Source organism: Rhincodon typus, chromosome 5 (genome assembly GCF_021869965.1).
Source record: "Rhincodon typus isolate 14 chromosome 5, sRhiTyp1.1, whole genome shotgun sequence".
Taxonomy (NCBI): domain Eukaryota; kingdom Metazoa; phylum Chordata; class Chondrichthyes; order Orectolobiformes; family Rhincodontidae; genus Rhincodon; species Rhincodon typus.
Genome location: NC_063336.1, coordinates 2802512 through 2823180, shown reverse-complemented (window position 1 = coordinate 2823180; position 20669 = coordinate 2802512). Strand labels below are relative to the sequence as shown.

Genomic DNA, 20669 nt, shown 5'->3' with positions numbered 1-20669 from the left:
TTTTTCCTCGACTTTAACAAATCCACATTAACTGAGCCATTTGTGTAGGCTTGTATTAACTAAGCCATGTCTTTCAAGTGAAAAGTGCTAAATTAGTGCTAATATTGTTTTTCTTTTATTCCTCCCCCCACCGCAGAATTTCATATCCTGCATTTTTCCCTTTACAAGAATTAGAAGACATCAGCACTTGAATGGAACAGCAATTCTTTCCAAATGATTTAATCTATCCTTCAGCCATTTTACAGCAGGGATCTCTGGACAGTATTAAATAATACAAAAACAGGAATAAAAACAAAACCAGAGTTCTGAGGAAGGGTCGCCGGACCTGAAACGTTAGCTCTGATTTTTTTCTTCACTGATGCTGTCAGACCTGCTGAGCTTTTCCAGCAACTTCTGTTTTTGTTCCAGACCTTTTTTTTATCCATTCACGGGATGAGGGAGGCACTGGCTAGGCAGCATTTATTGCCCATCCCTAATTGCCTGGGGGCAGTTCAGAGTCAACTACATTGCTGTGGGTCTGGAGTCACATGTAGGCCAGACCAGGTAAAGATTGCAGTTTCCTTCCCTAAAGGACGTTAGTAAACCAGATGGGTTTTTCCAACAATTGACAATGGATTCACAGTCATCATTAGACTGTCAATTCCAGATATTTATTGAATTTAAATTCCACCATCAAATGGCAGGATTCAAACCCAGGTCCCCAGAACATTCTCTAGGTCCCTGGATTAACAGTCCAGCAATAATTCCACTAGGCCATCGCCTCCCCAGATTTAGAGCATCCGCAGTCCTTTCCATTTTTATTTTGTATTAAATAATAAGCAGACTTCACTGGTAAAACAAGGCTAACTAACTATCATTTCTATTTGTACTTCAGTTGAGGGAAGCTAATGGTCTGGATTAAACCTGGGAACTTGCTATTTGTGACCGAGGTTCCAAATTTGCCGGCACACTAACTATGCAAATGTGAAGGCCCTTTTAATGGTGGATAGTTCAAAAAAAATAGACCGGCTAATAATAACCTAATCCTGAAATTTAGCTGCAACTGAAAAGATACAAACTGGAGACCATTAAATTTGTAAACAGTTGCAAATAGTGGACTTACCAGATTGTCTCAAATTCAATTTTAATAGGAGACAAAAAAGCACAACCCTAATTTACTGAGAATGTAAGAATAATTTAATGAACAAAATGTTACATTTAATTAAGTAACACTTCTTTTGTTTTCACACGCTCTTTATCTATAGCTCAGAAGAAAGCATTCGATTAATTACAAACCATTTAGAAACCACACGGGTGATTAGATTCTACTCACAGCCAGTAGGGTGCAAAATGGTCAGTTTGCTTTCAATAATTTGAACCCTTTCAGATTCTAGGATAGAACTTAATGAATTCCAGAACTTTACACAGGAGCTATGGAAAAGAAAAATGTGTTCTAACCCCATCATTAACAGATACTTCAGAGTAAATGTAAAACTGCCAGATTTACAGAAAAGGGCACAGTGGAGGCCATTTGCCCATTGTCTGTGTTGACTCTCCTGAGGCGCAATTTATTGAGTATTACTTCTCAGTCTTCTGGCTGCATGTTCTTCGTTATCAAATAATAATCCAATTCATTCTTGAAGATCTCAATTGAACGTGCATCCTCCACTTGCAGGTGCATTTTCCATATCCCAACCAGCTTGGAATTCAATCTCAATAAATGTGAAGTGATGCATTTTGGGAGTTACAAGGGAAGCCTACAAATAAACGAATGGTAGTACTCCCTCCGGACCCAAGGAACAAAGGGACCTTGGTGTTCATGTCCACAGATTCCTGAAGATGTCAGCACAGGTAGACAGGATGGTGAAGGCAACATACAGGATGCATGCCTTCGTTAGTCAGGGCACAGATTATAGGACCAAGGAAGTCTTGTTGCAACCTTATTGGTTAGGCCACAGATATATGCAGTCTGGTCACCACACAATCCGAAGGATGCGACTGCTTTGGGAAGGGTGCAGAAAAGATTCACGGGGGTGAAAAGTCTCAAGGATAGAGGAGAGACTGAACAAACTGGGTTTATTTTTCTTAGAGCAAAGAAGGCTGAAGTGATACCTCATTGAGATACACAAAATTGAGAGCAATGGACAGAGCAGATTGTGAGAATCACTTCTCCATGGCAAAGGTGAGGAGCTTGTGGTTTAGAAGAGATCAGAGGAAAGAAAAAAAAAATTCCACCCAGACTGTGATCAGTATGTGGAATGTGCTGCCTGAAGGAGTGGAGGAGGCAGGTATTCTTGCAATATTTCAGAAGCATCTGGATGAGCATTTAAGATGCCAGGCCACAATAGGTGATGGACCAAGTGCAGGCACATGGGATGACTGTAGTTTCATGTTTGTTGGTCAGCACAGACATCATGGGCTGGAGGGTCTATTTCTATGCTGTATGGCTCTTTGACACTAAGTTTTCCCTCGTGTCACCATTGTTTCTTTTGTCAATAATCTTGCATCTTTGACCCTTCTTTCACCAATAGGAACACTTTCTGCCTTCTGGATCCCTTTTTAAAAAAAATCTCTAATATCTTTCAACCATGTTTTCTCCAAGGAAACAGCACTAACCACAAAACTGAAGTTCTGCAGTCCTAGGACCAGTCATAAATCTTTACTGATTTCTCTCTAATGCATTCACATCTTGCTTTCACTCACTACTCATATGTGAAAAAGATCTAAGTAGATTCAAAGTTATTTCCGAGATTAGCAAAAACTATGCTCTTTCAAAAGGGAAAATGTGAAGTTGTTCATTCTGGAAGGAAGAACAAAACAGCATCATTATTGTTTCAAAAAACTCCAGAAAGCTACAAGGCAAAGGGACTTGAAGGAACTTGTGCACAAATCACAGAAAGCTAGCAGGTTATCAAGATGGCTAATGGAATATTGACCCTTATTTCAAGGAGGTTGGAGCGTAAGAGTAGGGAAGTCTTACTGCAACTGTACATGGTGCTCGTGATACCACATCTGGAGTAGTGAGATCAATTTTTGGTCTCCTTATTTTCAGTAAAGATATTTTTTCATTGTAGGCAGTGCAGAGAAGGTTCACTAGGATAATCCCTGGTATGGAGGGACTGTCTTATGACCAAGCACTAAACAGGTTGGGGCTCTACTCATTGGAGTTTAGATGAGTGAGAGGTGATCTCATTGAAACATACGTGATTCTTAAAGGGCTTGACAGGGTAAATGCTGAGAGGATGGTTGCCCTCATGGGAGAGTCTGGGACCAGAAGGCATAGTCTCAGAATAAAGGGATGCCAATTTAACACCAAGATGAGGAGGAATTTCTTCTGAGCTTTCAGTGTCTTCAGAACTGCTTGGAACAGAGTGCTGCGGGGGTAGAGTCCTTTTTTCAAGGCTAAGATAGATAGATCCTTGATCAGTAGGGGAATTAAAGATTCCTGCAAAAGGCTGGAAAGTGACATGAGACATGTTGGATCAACTGGGATCCTTCTAATGGTGGAACATGCTCAAGGAATCAAATTGCCTACTCTGTTCCTATTTCTTGTAGTCTTATGGTTCTCAGTCTTTTCATGAGTAGAAATGGTTTCTTCCAATCTGCTGTTGGCAGACACCCAAAGATTTTGAATGCTTCCAAACTCTCCTTGAAGCCTTCACTTCTCCTAGGAAACAGTTCCAACTTCTTCAATCTTTCTTTTGAGCTGAAATTCCTCAGCCCTACAAGCATTCACATGACATGAATTGCAAGGCTAAAAGAAGGGCTTGTGCCAAAGCTAAGGCTGATGTCCAGAAGAAAGTAAGGGAACTCAAAAATAAATGGTGGACTGATAAGGCCTTGGAAATCCAGCAGCTGGCAGATGCCAGTGTCACAAGAGGCTTCTTCAGTGCCACCAAGGCAACATACGGTCCAAGCTACCGTGCTCTAAATACTCTACGCTTTAAAGACAGACAAAAACTGCTCAAGGACAATGAGGCAATAAACACACCCTGGAGAGAACATTTCCAAGAACTCCTCAATGTTAACTTGGAAATCATCGACAAAATCCCTCAGAGATCCAGGCAAAGTCACTTGGGAGAACTTCTCAGCACGACTAAAGTACAAGATGCCATAAGGAGCTTGAGAAACAACAAGACTGCTGATCCTGATTGGATCACTGCAGGAATCCACAGTTCCATGAACATATACATGCTTTTCTTTTGAAGATGTGGCTCAAAGAAGAACTCCCTTCAGAACTCAGGGATGTTCTGATTGTGACCGTATTCAAAAAGGGTGACAAGGCTGACTGTGGGAATTAGGCATCTCCCTTCTGTCAACCATTGGCAAAGTACTTAAGTGCTCTCGCAAATAAATTTCTGCCATTATCCGAAGAAATACTCCCTGACTCAGCGTGGCCTCGCCCAACCAGACAATCTTCAGACGTAATCTTCACAGCACGTCAATTACAAAAAAAAAATGTCAGGGACAGAAAAAAAAAAAAAAATCGCTTTACATGGCCTTCACTGACCTAAGGCCTTTGACACAGTTAATTACCAGAGTCTCTAGCAGTCACTGTCACAATGCAGCATTCCTGATAAGCTCATCTGGATGCTGAGGCTGCTTCATGACGACATGTCTGCGACAGTAGCTAGCAACTGTGGATTGGAATCTGAACCTTTCATTGTGGAGAAACTGAAAGGGGGCTGTATCATCGTGGCCACCTTGTTCACCACCTTCATTGTTGTCATCCTCCATCTCACAGGCCAAAACCTGCCCAAGGGAATTCAAGTCATTTACTGTATGGACTGCAGTTTGTTCAACACCAAGGGCAAGGTCTCCACCACCTCCATCTTGGAGCTTCAATATGCTGACAACAACGCCATCACAGCACATTCTGCAGAAGATCTGCAGTGCATCTTGGACGACTTTGCCAAGGCGTATAAGTGCCTATGTCTTACCCTTAACATAAAAGGCTCCCGTACTCCATCAATCACCACCCAACAGTCCGTCCAACCCTCCTCCAAGGAAAAGTCAACAACCATCCCCTTGAAAATGTGGATCACTTCCTTTACCTCAGCAACCTTCTCTCCTTAAAGGCCAACATGGATGTAGAAATACAACACGATTTGAGCTGTCCCAGTGGAGCCTATGCCTGACTCACAAGAAGGATGTTTGAAAACCATAACCTACAGGGCCAGACGAAACTTCTGGTCTTCAAACCTGTCGTTCTTCCCACACACTATATGGAGCTGAAATGTGGACCACTTACAGTAGGCACCTTAAAGCACTGGAACACCACTGGAGATCCCTACAAAAAATCTTGCGGATCACTGGAAGACATGCACACTGACATCAGCATTTGAGGCTAACATAGCCAGCATCATCACCACAATTCAACAGCAACTCTAAGTCAACAGCCATGTCATCCAAATGCCCAACTCACACTTCCCAAAACAGATCATGCACTCCCAGCTGAAGGAAGGTCAGCCCGCGGTGGTGGCGAAAAGAAACACTTCAAAGATAACATCCAGACCAAATTCAAGAAATTCCATTTCAACATCAATAATGAGGAGATGGCTACAAACCGGAATCACTGGACAAACATAATCCAGAAAGGAGCTATATGCCATGAAAACAATCTCCACCGCACTGAACAGAAGGAACTCTTGCACGAGGAGAGACTGAACTTTAGGAAGGCCCACCCACCACTATCACCCATCAACGCTCAAACAACAGAATCAGTGGCTCTTAATGCGGCCTCTTCAGCCGTCTGAAAACCCACAAATAGACACGCTTACGGAGAACAATCGTACTCAACCAGAGTGGTTGCCGAAATGGATACTGTGGGCAGCTCTGGACAACAGCAGGGAAGGTGATGATTGCACTAGAGGGAGTGTAAATGAGATTTACCAATACGTTGCCTGGGATTGCATTTCAGCTCTGAAGAGAAGCTAGATAAGGTCATGGTGCTATCCTTGAAGCAGAGAAGGTGAAGGGAAGACCTGATAGAGGTGTATAAGAATATGAGGGGCATAACATGGTGAACAGATAGCAATTTTTACCGCCCTTAGTCAAGGGGTCAATAACAAGGAGGCATACTTTTGAAGGTTGGAGGTTTAAGAGGGGATTTGAAGAAAAACATCCTCACCCAGAGGGTGTTGGGGGTCTGGAATGCACTGCTTGGGTGGGTAGTTGAGGCAGGAAACCTAACAACCTTTAAAAAGTATTTGGATGAGCACATTACTGGGGAGGTGATGGCCGAGTAGTATTATCGCTGGACTGCTAATCCAGAGACCTAGATAATGTTCTGGGGACCTGGGTTCAAATCTCGCCATGGCAGATGGTGGAATTTGAATTCAGTAAATATCTGGAATTGAGAGTCTAATGATGACCGTGAATCCATTGTCGATTGCTGGAAAAACCCATCTGGTTCATTAATGTCCTTTAGGGAAGGAAACTGCCATCCTTACCTGGTCTGGCCTACATGTGACTCCAGACCCACAGCAATGTGGTTGACTCTGAACTGTCCTCTGGGCAATTAGGGATGAGCAATAAATGCTGGCTGGTCACTGATGTCCTCATTCCACAAATGAATAAAGAAAAAAAAATAACATTCAAGGCCATGGGCCTAATGTGGGAAAGTGGGACTGGTGCAGGTCATAGCGCATTTTTGGCAGTACAGCCACAATGGACCAAAGGGCCTCTTCTGTACTGTATGATTATATGAAAATTTATGGTTCATCAACCCAGGTTTTATTCTGGAATCTGATTTGGCCAGTTTTACCATCAACTGCAATCATAAAGGTTTGCAGATGGGTTGCACTACACTTGGCAGATTAGAAATTTGTTGAAATTAAAGAGCCACATGTGGACCTTAAGGAAATAAAGTCAAGGCAATAGTGACTCAAAACTGGAGTTGTTGTTAAGTATGTAACACAGAGACAATTTCAAAGTGGCTTTAACTGTCGTTCAGGTATTTCTAGAAGAAGAAAATATAACAGTGGATTATTTGAAATCTTTGACAAAGGCAACACATTGTTAGGAGATTATCTGAAGGTAGAAATAGAAACAGGTTTCAAAAGGATACTTAAAATCATTACCCTGCATTTAAAGTAAGAAGAACTTGAAATGCCTGCTACAATTAGCTGAGATTCCATTAGAAATGAAATTAAAATTAGAAGAGAGAAACAAAAATGGAAAAAAATGTGGAAAGAGGATTGAAAAGGGAGTTGAAAAAAACAATATTTTTTTTTAAAAACAAAGACTTGAGTGGCAAAGAGGAGAAAAATCAAAAAACCAAAAAAAGAGAAGGTAAAAGTAGACATGACTTGGTGAGAGAAGAGCTTATACAAAAGGACATAAATCAGCAAGTAACTCAGAGAATAATTCTGATTCCAGTGAGGAATTTGATTGGACTAGAATTCTGCATTTCATGCCTAGTGATGGGGAGGTAATGGCTGAGTAGTATTATCGCCTGACTGTTAATCTAGAGACCCAAGTTCAAATCCCACCACAGGATCCTTAGCTGGTTGGTACTACACATGACTGCAGACCCACAGCAATGCAGTTGGCTCTTAACTGCCTTCTTTGGGATGGGCAATAAATGTTGGCATAGTCAGTGACATCCTCATCCCACAAATTATTTTAAAAAAGTTCACAGAAGATGGAGTTAAAAGATATTTCACTTTGTTTAAAAAGTAGCCGTGAAGCCGGAGATGTTTGGAACTTAATGTTACATAACGTCTTGCAACGAGAGGTCAGTGATTTCAATAGGTATATATTTTCTTTCAGAGTCTGAATTGGAAATTGGTGGCATACAGGTGATGCTTTTTTTTCTTGTGAAGGGGTTTAATAAATAACTACATCAGCATTCTTGGAACTATGATTTTGTCAGAGAGCAAATGACTTGAAGGCCTCATGAATATTAATAGAATTTTTTTATTTACGTGGGTTTGCAACATAAGATAAAAAAAAACACTAAGCCATCTGGCATGGCAGAAGCTATGATGAGCAAGTCCTTTTTACACTTCGTTGAAAGTTTCTGAATTCAGTTCAAAGGAGACCTGACTGATGTTCAATGTAAGGGTAAGGTCTCCTTGAAAAAGAACATTAGTTTCAGTTTATGTAAACATCCAGACTAGGAGTGTTTGGTTAGAAATCTGCACTGATTATTCAAAGCTGAGAAAATCTCAGTGGCAAGGGGATTCAAGAAGGTGGCATCACTGCTCACAGAACAGGAACTGACAGGAAAAAAAGCGGTAACAACAAACAATTAGATTGGGCATGGTAGGAAAACTTTTCTATTTTGTACGAGTAACTTGAAAATGATGGTGTTAGGGAGTAGACAGGACTTTAAATTGCGGGTTTTGAACCCTTTCAAATTGTTAGATTAATATAGCTTGTCTTTTCTTGTAATTAGTGTAATTAACTACCATTTTGTTGCTAAAATCAAAACCAAATCTGCTGTCTTCTGAGTTTATGTTTCAATGAAATATTAAATATCTATTAAAGATCTACCAAGCCAGATATAATTCATGGAACTGATTTGCCCAGTACTAACATCAGTTGGGATCATAATAGCCTTGATAGGTACACCTATGAATGTGTACATCAGTTTGTCACAACAGCAATTCGCAGACCATTAAGGTGTCAAGAGCAATAGTTGATGATTGCCCCAGAAGTTTATTCATTAACATTTAGGACTAAGAAAGAAACTGAAATCAGACATTCATAAAATTTGCAAGAGAAAAATAAGTGCTGGAGATGGGATCAGCAGGTTCGGTCACTGACATTAAAGTGAAAGTTTGAGAATATGACGGAAATCACGATTATGAAGTAATCCCAAAACAGTATTTTTTTTGTTTTTAGTTACCACAGAAAGATTAAAGAACAGAAGAGGTCTTTTGCCCTTGTGTCTGCTCCTGTTGAATAAACTAGCCTCCCATTCTCATCCCATTTAACAGCACCTGGCTGTAGTGCTGCCAGTTTTAGCACATCAGGCGCAGATCCAGGTTCATTCTAGAGAATTTTTAAAATAAGTGGGGGGTGAAAGGATTTAGTTACTTAAGTGTTAAAGCTTTAGCAACACAGTCAGTAATAAACAAAGCCAGCAAACTATGTAGGAACTAACAAAAAGGGCACTAAAGTTAGTAGCAAGAAACTATGCTATTAAAGGCCTTTGATGAGGAACAGATATTGTCAACTGTGGGGAAACATGGGACATGTGAATACTGAAGTGTGGGAATAATAAGTTACAACCTGTAATCTGTATAAAGTTTGAAGGCATTCTGTATCTCAACAGAGTGAGCTCCAATCTGTTAAAGCTTCTCTCCATACAAGCGTATGAAATAAAGGATTGCTACCGGTTCCCTTATCAATCTGTCAAATTGACCATCTATAACAGTTTGGTATAGTCGCATGAGCTTGTATTATATCTTCAGAACAGCATTTGGGTGATCGCTTCTCAATTTACCACCTGCAGTTAGAGCAGTGAGCCGTGCTGGGTGCCGAGCTTCAACGGTACAGTGGAGTGGGAGCACATTGGGAGAAACCAAAAAGCTGCACAGAGAGGTCAGACTCTTCAGGATGCATGAGTGCAACAGTGAACTCAAAGCTGTTTGGTAGGGAGAGGCCTTACAGAGACACAAAATGAGGCACCGTCCTTTGTTCTTCACTCCTGGAAAGTACTCAAGGCCCAGCCTAAGCCTCTTGGAGGTCAGTCAAAAAATTACAGCAGTGACAAAGGATGATTTGAAATAACACACCTAGACAAAACATATTTTAAAGGGCACCCAGTAGTTTATTTGAACCCAGAAGTGAGAGATGTCCAAACCCAAAATGTAGAACATAAACATGTTCGAACATGCTAGTGTCTGGAATCAAAGAAAATTGTTTGATTTCTGTTGGTGAGAATGTTGAGTGGATGATTTCTAAGACTCTTGAGAAGGTATGAACAGTAAGTGTGCTTTGAGGACTTGGGACAATTAGTAGGGTCAAGAAACATCTACAAGTTGGATGCAGGATGCAGTCCAAGGAGAGAATGGTAGGATCTTTAAATTGACTTGATTTACAATCATTGAATCCTGCAGTACGGAAAGAGAACATTCGGCCAATGGAGCCTCCACCAACCCTCCAAAAAGAGCATCCCACCCAGAGCCCCCACCCTATCCCAGTAACCCTATATTTACCATGGGTAATCCACCTTGCCAACACATCCCTGGACACTGCAGGAGCAATTTAGCATGGCCAATCCACCTAGCCTGCACATCTCTGAACTATGCGAGGAAAGTGGAGCACCCAGAAGAAACCTACACAGACAGAAGGAGGATCTGCAAACTTCACACAGCCAGACACTCAAGGCAGGAATCAAACTGGGTCCCTGGTGTACAACAATGTGCCATCTGCTGCCAAGTATTTAAAGAATTTGTGTCGAAGTGCCAGTAATTAAGAATTAGCAACAACGTGTTACAGAATGTGATTGAGCAAAATTATCTTGTAAAAACAGTACAGCTTTAAGAGGTAGTAGGAACTGCAGATGCTGGAGAATCTGAGATAACAAGGTGTAGAGCTGGATGAACACAGCAGGCCAAGCAGCATCAGAGGAGCAGGAAGGCTGACATTTCGGGCCTAGACCCTTCTTCAGAAATGCTTTAAGAGGTATATTTTTTCCTTATTTTTAAATGGAGCAGTCTTGAGCCATAGATATCAAGCTGTCTCCTCCAAGCCAATAAAGTAAACAGCTTGTGAGGCCTTGGGATTTTTTTTAAAAAGTTGGAACAATAGTAAGAGCTTGAAAGTGTGGAGTCTGGCTCGCACAAGAACCCAGGTTTTAGTTTAGCTTTCAACAGGGTTAAAGTTATATCAATTCCTCTTTCTTCTGTTTGTACTTTAACGGTGGTATAAGAATAAAAAGTGTGTTTTGCTTAAAGATGAGTAGTGTAATCAATTGAATTACATTTGGAACACAGCACCTTACACAGCCTTTAAACAAAATAAAAGTTAGGGTCTAGGATAGCTCCTTGTTATACTTGAAAGAAGTCTGGTCTGGTCTGGTCTATAACAATCTGTAGATGGGACAAAACCATCACATATAGATAGTGACCTCCATCATCTTCAGGTGTGGTGGAGCGAAGAAACAGGACCTTTGAATACAATGTGAAATGTTGAGTACAAATTAGAACACTACGATAATGAACTCAACAGGCTAACATTTATAAAGACAGCAGGTAAGTCTGCAGTTTTATATGGTAAAATGAAGTTGAAGGGGGTACATCATCTCACCTCATGAGACAGTCATTAACGAATTAGTGAGAGCTACTGCATTACTACTAGTGGCAGTATTGATTAGCACGTTGGAAGGGAACATGCACCATTCAAGTAAGTAATCAATATGCAGTGAGGCAGCTAAGGTGACAGTCACAACAGCACCGACAACTGGTTTGGAAGAAACAAACATGGTACATTTACACATGGCTACTCAAGAGGAAGAGTAACGATGCGCAGAGCAAGCAGTAGAAAAGGTGCTAATGACATTTGGAAAAAAAGAGAAAAAAAAGTTAACACCACACTGCACGTGGCATAACCGCAGGAAAATATTGCATTGAAAGGCACAGCGTGGGAGGACGTCATGTTGGGCAGATTGTGGTATGGAACCGGAAGACACATAGCAAAAGTCAGCAAAGCCCACTGCATGCCCAACATAAGCCAGGAAGACCAATCAATCTTCACGTGTGACACCAGTCCAGACTAGAGGGCTTTGGGAGCAGTTACAAATCGATTCTACTGAATTCCGCTCACCAAGTCAGGGAAAAACTTATTGTTTGGTTGTTATTAACTCACAGGGTGGGTGGAAACCTATTGCACGCAAGCCTGCTCAGCAACTAACGTTGCTTGAGCAACATTAGAAGAGGTAATCCCAAGATATGGAATACCATTACAGATGAATTCAGATTAGAGAACGCATTTTACAGGACGAGGAAATAAGTTGCAGCAAGTAATTAAGAAGGCACAAGGAATTTTGGCCTTTATTCTTAGGGAGTTTTATTCTTATGTTCTCCCAGTGTCCCTGCAAACTTCACAGACAGTCACCCAAGGCTGGAATCGGCTCTGACACTAAGGCAGTAGCGCTAACCATCATGCCGCCCCAACTTTCACATTCTTCAGGACAGACAGCTTATTATCGACCAGGACCTTACATGGCTAATTCAGAGCTAGGTCACAATAGAGACTTATGCCCGAGGTATTAATGAATTCATTCAGGTGCAGGAAATTCTCTTGAATTACCAGAAATAATGCCGGCAGCACCTATGGATCATGAATACTTGAGAGGACAAGGGAAAAATCTGAGACAAAGATGACGTACCTCTGTACCAGCTGCCAGCTCAAGGGTTTAACAGGTGTACACAATAAAAATGCGAAGTGTATTATACATGATGATTTGTTGATTGTCGTTGTTCTGTCAATCGCAGTTATACCAGAGTTAACACCAAGTAAGATGTTATACTGGGTAGAGAATATTGGTGCAATCAGGGAGGATTATGAAATGAAATATCATAATATACTACCACATGGAGTCAAAATGGTTGGGGGGGGGGGAATATACTAAGTGCTAGCTCAGATACATATAGTCTCGATACCCTCTGTGCCTTTCACTATTTGCAGAGTTCAGTGAAGACCTACTTGCAATCTTATCAGTTAAGTAAGAAATTTTAGAGTGAAGAACCAAAGTTGTATTTCACTGGATCCAGTGCCTATAAAGAATGTTGCTGGGGAAAAATGATATTGTGGGTCTACCTATGGCACATGGACTACAATGGTTCAAGGCGGCAGCTCACAACCAAATTCTCAAGGGCAACTAGAGGCAGGCAATGAATATTAGCCAGCCAGTAAAGTTCTTTTTTTCTCTTTATTCATTCACAGGATGAGGGAGTCACTGGCCAGGCAGCATTTATTGCCCATCCTCAATTGCCCAGAGGGCAGTTCAGAGTCAACCACATTGCTGTGGGTCTGGAGTCACAAGCAGGCCAGACCAGGTAAGGATGGCAGTTTCCTTCCCTAAAAGACATTAGTGAGCCAGATGGGTTTTAACAACAATTGACAATGGATTCATAATCATCATTGGACTGTTAATTCTAGATATTTATTGAATTCAAATTCCACCATCTACCATGGCGGGATTCGAGCCTGGGTTCCCAGAACATTAACTGGGTCTCTGGATTAACAGTTCAGCGATAATACCACTAGGCCATCATCTCCCCTCTGACTCATGAGTGAATGAAAAAAAAGACCAGCACTCTTTTTCCAGGCTGACTGAGTTATCAGTACCTGCATAAAAGAAACAGCCTTAATTGGAAATATTGTTTTCAATTTTGGACAATACTTCAGGAAAGACTTGAAAGCAATGGAGTGGACGCAGAAAAGGTTAACAAGAACATTTCTGAGGATGAGAAACTTTAATTATAGGATAGATTGGTAAGCTGAGACTGTCAACTATCAGAAATGTTGAAAGGAAATTTTTGAGGGGTCCTCAAAATCCTGAGGGGTCTAGGCACAGCAGATTAGAAGAAACTGTTGCCATTGGTAAAGAACCTGAAGATATTATTTAAGGCCACTGGTAAAACAAAAGGTCACAAGGAAAAACTCCTTTAATTGCAAATGTTTATGATCTGCAATGTGACAGTGTGGTGGAGGCAGATTCAATCATGGCTTTAAAAAAGAACTGGTTAAGTACCTGAAGTGGTAAAAAAAACAAATCACAGCCACAGAGAAAGGACCACGGAGTGGGACTAGCAAAGCTACTCTTCCTGACAGCTGCATGAACACTTGGGTGCTGCAACATTCTATGCTCCTGTAAGTTAATGTTTCGGGAAAAAGTGGGTTCTTTTTTTCATGTATCAAGAGAAGTAGTGGGCTACACAATACTATTTTATTCAATATTCATTTACTTAAGACAAGGATTTTTAATTAGTTCAGGGGACACTGGCAATATCAGCTTTTGGTACCCATCCCAAATAAGGTGGTGTGAGGTATCAACTCAACCAGATTACACAGAATCCTTGCAGTGCAGAAAGAGGCCATTCGGCCCATTGAGTCTGCATCAACCCTCCAAACAGCATACCACCCAGACCTAGCTCCATGACCCCATCCCCCAACCCACATTTACATTGGCTAATCCATCTAACCTGCACACTACGGGAGCAATTTAGCATGGCCAATCCACCTAAACTGCACATCTTTGGACTGTGGGAGGAAACTGAAGCACCTGGTGGAAACCCATGCAGACACAGGCAGAACGTGCAAATGCCACACAGTCACCCAAGCCTACAGACACCATGCCACCCAGAACACAGTTGAAGATGGTAAGGGTTCATCTGGGGACATGGAGGAAGCTGTTAGGCGTTCCAGGATAATTACAGTGCAGGAAGAGCAAAATTGTTTCAGGATGCTGTCTCCAGTGGGAACTTGTAAATTATATGGAAGCATGCGACAAAGGTACTTCATTACTATACTTACATCTCACAATTGTTTACCAAGATTACTGGGCTTAAGACTATAGAGAAAGGAATACAAACACAAAGAACAAAAATCTTAGTCTGCACTGAATGCACTGCAGACCTTGAAGAAAGCTGCCCACAAAAAAATTGAACACTTACTGACACGAATTCATGATGGCAAGTGGAGTGCCACAGGGATCAATGCTGAGGCCTCAGCAATTTACAAACTATTTTAATAAGTTGGATAAAGGGACAGATCGTACTGCAACTAAATTTGCTGATGATGCACAGATAGGTAGAAAAGCAATCTCTGAACAAACAAAGAGTCTGAAAAGAACATAGGTACACTAAGAGCGGGCAAAACTTTGGCAAATAGAGTGCAACATGTGAAAATCCGAAGTGGTCTGCTGTAACAGGAGGAACCAAAAAGCACCATTTAAACAGGAAGAGATTTCAGCACGTTGTGGTTCAGTGGGATCTTGATCAAGCTCAGGTGTTCTGGCACATGTATCACAAAGTTCACATGCAAATATCAAATAATTAGGGAGAGCTGAATGGATTGAGTACCAAAGTAACAAAGTCTTGCTCCAACTGTACAGGGCACTGGTTGAGGCCATACCTACAGTACTGCTTACAGTTTTGTTCTCCTTACTTAGGAAGTAATATACCTGTATTGGAGGCAATTGCCTACTGTCACATTATCATTAGACTTCTAATCCAGAGACCTGGATTTGAATCTCAACAGATGGTGGAATCGAATTTAATAAAAATCTGGAATTAATGGTCAAATGGTGACCACTAACTAAAAAACACAGATGGTTTAATAATGCCCTTTAGTTAAGGTAACTGCCATCCTTACCTGGTCTGGTGTATGTGACTCCAAACCCACTGTAATGTCATTGACTCTTATCACCCATTCCTAATTGCCCAGAGGGTAGTTAAATGCTGGCCTGACCCAAGTTGCCCACATCCTGTGAATGAATAAAAAAGTCCAGAGAAGATCCATGAGGTGAATTCTGAGATGAATGAGTTGTCTGATGAGGAAAAGTTGAGCCTAGAAGAATTGACAGGTGATCTATTTGAAACAATTTGAGGGGGCTTGACAAGGTAAATGCCAAGTTATCATTTATGATTTCTAGATTATGCCACAAGCAGAGCAACAGTTTCACAATAAAGACTCCTCTATTTAAAGATGGAGACAAGGAAGAATTTATCCTCGCTCTTCCTCAGAAAATAGTCATTGACCACATCACAGCAGGACACTCAGATTAATTCAAGGTAATCAGGCACAGTCATGTGGCTTCATGAATTTTTAGACATGATTCCCCAACTGAGCTCTTTGAAGTAAGATGTAGTCTGTAGATAAAGGGGAACCAATGGATATACCTTATGTACATTTCCAGAAGGCATTTATCATCATTTAGGTGCCGCATTAAAGGATACTGTGTAAAATAAAAGCTCATAGTGTAGAAACAACATTGGCATGGAGAAATAGACTGGCTAACAAATAGAAAGACATAAATGGGTCATTTCCTGGTTTGAAAAATATGAGGCACAACATTGGTTACAAGTGCTTGGGCTTCAACTCTTCACAATTTTTATAAGTGATTTGGATGAAACAACCAAAGAAAGTTAAATTTGCTAATAACAGAAAGATAGGTGGGAAAGTAGAAATGAAAGTTATAAAAAGGACAGATAGGTTAGGCAAAGATCTGGCAAAAAAGAGAACAAAGTTGGAAAATGTGGAAGCGCTGTTTAGGCAGCAAGAATAAAAGAATTACCTAAATGGTGAGACATCTGGATGTCCCAATGCGTGAACTGCAAAAGGTTGATTCGCAGGTACAGAAACTAATTGTGAAAGCAAATAGAATGCTATTATTTATTAGAAGGGGAAGCAAATGCAAAAGTAGGTAGTTATGCTTCAATTATACAGCGTAGTAGAGAGACCACATCTGGAATACTATGCACTATAGGAACTCCCAATTTAAGGGATGATGTGAATGCACGGGAAACACTTCAAAGAAGGTTTTAATAGACGAATAGCTGAACTGAGGAAACACTGTACTGGTAATGCTGGTATCTAGTGATGTTTTAAAAAGTGACTTGATTGAAGCATATGGGACAAAAGAAAAGTATAGCTCAGGAACAGGTCCTTGGGCCCTCCAAGCCTGTGCCGATCATCATGCCCTAACCAAATAAAAACAAACCTTCTGCCCTTATTTGGTCCATATCCCTCTATTCCCTCCCTAAACACGTAACCATCCAGATGCCTCTTAAATGTCACCAACATGCCTGCTTCCACCACCTCTTCTGGCAGTGCATTCGAAGCTCCTACCACTCTGCGTGAAAAACTTCCCTCGCACATCTCCCTTCAACTTTCACCTTGAACCTGTGCCCCCTTGTGATTGAAAATTCAACGCTGGGAAAAAGCCTCTAACCATCCACCCTATTTAAGCCTCTCATAATTTTGTCGACTTCTAACAGGTTTCCTCTCAGCCGCTGTCTTTCCAGTGACAACAATCCTAGTCTTTTTAAAACCTTTCCTCATAGCCAATGCCCTCCAGACCAGGCAACATCCTCACGAATTTTCTTTGCACTCTCTTCAAAGCTTCCATGTCCTTCTGGTAATGTGGCGACCAAAACTGCACACAATACTCCAAATGCAGCCGAATAACAATTTTATATAGATGCAACATGGTTTGCGAACTCTTGTACCCCTTTCCCCAGCCGATGTAGGCAAGCGTGCCATATATCTTCTTAATCTCCTTGGCCACCTGTTACTTTTAGAGATTTGTGGACCTGCATGGCCAGATCCGGCTGTATGTTAATGTTCCTAAGAGTTCCGCCATTTACAGTAAGATTCACACCCAAATTTGATCCTCCAAAATGCATCACCTCACACTGGTCTGCATAAACTCCATCTGCCATTTCTGCGCCCAATCAGCACTATCAGCAACTCCAACAATCTTCGTGTCATGTGCAAACTTACTAATTAGACCACCCACGTTTTCCTCCAGATCATTTATATACACAAACAACAGAGCACCTAAGACTGATTCCTGTGGAACACACTAGTTACCGGCCACCATTCTGAAAAATACACTTCCACCGCTACCCCCCGTCTCTTATGACCAAGCCAATTTTGTATCCATCTAGCCAGCCCACCCCAAATCCCATGTGATTTCAGTTTTTGTACCAATCTGCCATGTGTGACTTCATCAAATGCCTTACTGAAGTCCATATAAACCACATCACAGCCCTTCCCTCAATTGTCTTTGTCACCTCTTCAGGATTTGGCAGGGTGGATGTAAAATGTTTGCACTGAGTGAGTCTAGAATTAGGGCCTTAATGTTTAAAAATAAGGGGCAACTCATACAAGACAGAGATATGGTGAAATTATTTCTCTCAGATGGTTGTGTCTCTTTGGCACTTTCTTCCTCAAAGAGGGATGAAGGCAGATACTTTGAACATTTAAGGTCAGAGACAGATTGTTGATAAGCAAAGAGATGAAAAGTTGTCAAGAAGAGTCAGGAATATGGAGTTGAGGTTAAAATCATCCTCAGTCTAAATGAACAGGAGTGCCAGGCCCGAAGGCCAAGTGGCCTACTCCTGCTCTTAATTCTATATTCATATATGTATTCAAGGCAGGGTTAGACAGATTTCAAGTCCAGTGATTTCTAAAGAATCTCATCTATCCGGTGCACCCACCCCACAGAGGAGCAGCTAATCACAGCACCTTTCGATCTTCATAATTAAAATGTATCTGTGCAGTTGCCAGACTGTGTTAGTTCACTTGTAATGAGTGAGTTGACAGTAGCCATAAAACTAGGCCAATGCCAAATTATGTCCAAACAAACCTGAAAACAAAACTTGCACTAAAAATTCAGACAAAGAGCATTTATTTACCAACATAGTTAAAACCTCAATCTTGTTGATTTTATTCTTACTCAAAAGCCGAAGTAGTATTCCAAAGTTACAAAAAGTCAAAGGAAACACAGATTCATTTGTTCTCGTACTGAATAAATTAAGTTGCATGGCCTCAGTTCAAGAACAGGCCCTTCAGCCCACCAAGCTGGCGCCGATTCCTAATTCTTCCTTACGCCAGCTACTTATTGCAGTTGCGGGATATCTATCCCTCTGTTTGCCTCACATTCATGTGTCTACCAAGATACACCATAAACATTGCTAACAAGGCTGCTTCTACCGCCTCCACCTGGCAGTGCGTTCCAGGCACTCACCACTTGAGAGAAAAAATTTTCCCTGCACTTCTTCCCTAAACTTCACCCCTCTCACCTTGAACCTGAGCCCTTTTTTGAAGTTGTTGACTTGTTCACCGATCTGACTTGTTCTCGTTCAGACATTTCATCACCATGCTAGGTGACTTCATCAGTGGAGCCTTCGATGAAGCGATGTTGTTCTACTCCGCTTGGAATTTCTGAACGACAACAAGCCAGCTCAGCGAGCAAGTCAACAACCTCACCCACAACCCGAGCTACAGACCTGTGCCAAAAGTTTGAGCTCTCTTGTACCTGACCTTTCCACCCTGGGGAAAAGCCTCTGACTAACAATCCCATCTATGCCTCTCAATTTTGTAGACCTCTATCAGGTGACGTCTCACTCTCTGCTTTTCCAGTGAAAACAATCAGGCCATTTCTGATGAAGTGTCTAGGCCCGAAACGTCAGCTTTCCTGCTCCTCTGATGCTGCTTGGCCTGCTGTGTTCATCCAGCTCTACACCTTGTATATCTCAGAGTTTATCCAAGCTCACATAACGAAAACCCTCCAGGCAACATCCTGGTCAACCTTCTCTGTATCCTCTCCAAAACATCCAAATCCTTCTGGTGGTGTGGCGACCAGAAGTGCACATAATATTCCAAATGTGGCCTGACTAAAGTTTCATACAGTTGTAACATAACTTGCCAACTTTTATATCCGATGTCCCAGCCAACGAAGGCAAGAGTGCTGTGTGCCTTCTCGACCACCATATTCACCTGGGTTGCTGCTCTATGGACCTGTGCGCCCAGATTCCTCCGTATGTCAATGCTGCTAAAGGTTCTACCATTTATTGTATAATTCACATTTGAATTCGATCTTCCAAAACACACCACTTCGCATTTGTCCAGATTAAACTCCATCTGCCATTTCACACCCCAAATCTGAAATCTATATCCTGCTGTATCCTTTGATAATCCTTCTCACAATCTGCAATTCCATTAATTTTGGTGTCATGTGCAAATTTACTAATTAGACAACTGACATTTTCCTCCAGATATTTGTGTGTGTATGGGAACACCACTAGTTACTGATCTTCATTCCAAAAAGCACCCTTCCACCGCTACTTTGTCTTCTATGACCAAGCCAGTTTTGTATTCATCCAGCCAGCTCATCCTGGATCTCATGAGACTCTATCTTCTGTACCAGCCTGCCACGAGGTACTTTAAAAAATGCTTTAGTAAAGTCCATGTAGACATCATCCACTGTCCTGCCATCTATCATTCTTGTCACCTCCTCAAAAAACCCAATCAAGTTGATAAGACATGACCTCCTCTGCACAAACCCATGCTGCCTATCACTGACAAGTCCTTTCATTTCCAATTGTGAATAAATCCTGTTTCTCTATCTTCTCCAACAGCTTCCCAACGACTGACATCTGGCTCACTGGCCTGTAACTAACTGGATTATCTGTTTCCCTTCTTAAACAAAGGAGCAACATTAGCCATTCTCCAATCCTCTGCAACCTCACCCGAGACCAAAGAAGATGCAAAGATATCCGTTAAGACCCCAACTATTCTCTCCCTCCCACAGTATCCTGAGATAAACCCAGTCTGGCCCTGGAGACTTGCCTACCTTAACATATTTCAAGAAACCCAACACTTCCTCCTTCATTATATTGACGTGCCCAAGAGTGTTTATATACCTTTCCCTAACCTTAACATCTCTCAAGTCCCTCTCTTTGAGGGAAACTAATGTAAAGTACTCATTAAGGATCTCACCCATTTCCTCTCATTCCACACATAACCTCAGACAACAAGGTGCAGGGCTGGATGAACACAGCAGGCCAAGCAGCATCATAGGAGCAGAGAGGCTGACGTTTCGGGCCTAGACCCTTCATCAGAAAAAGGCCTTTTTCTGATGAAGGGTCGAGGCCAGAAACGTCAGCGCCTCTGCCCCTTTTGATGCTGCTTGGCCTGCTGTGTTCATCCAGCCCTGCACCTTG

At 41.6% G+C, this 20669-nt stretch overlaps 1 protein-coding gene across 3 annotated transcripts in view; it reads right to left on the bottom strand.

Annotated features, from left to right (window-relative positions):
- znf318 (zinc finger protein 318) overlaps nt 1-20669 on the bottom strand; it is a 99239-nt gene that overhangs the window by 58139 nt on the left and 20431 nt on the right. Inside the window, exon 1 of one of the 3 annotated variants that reach the window (XM_048596736.1) lies at nt 10989-11006. The exons of the other annotated variants lie outside the window; for them this stretch is intronic. The gene's annotated coding sequence lies outside the window, so the exon portion shown is untranslated. Of the gene's footprint in view, nt 1-10988; nt 11007-20669 lie in introns of those variants that run through there. 3 annotated transcript variants of the gene reach the window in all.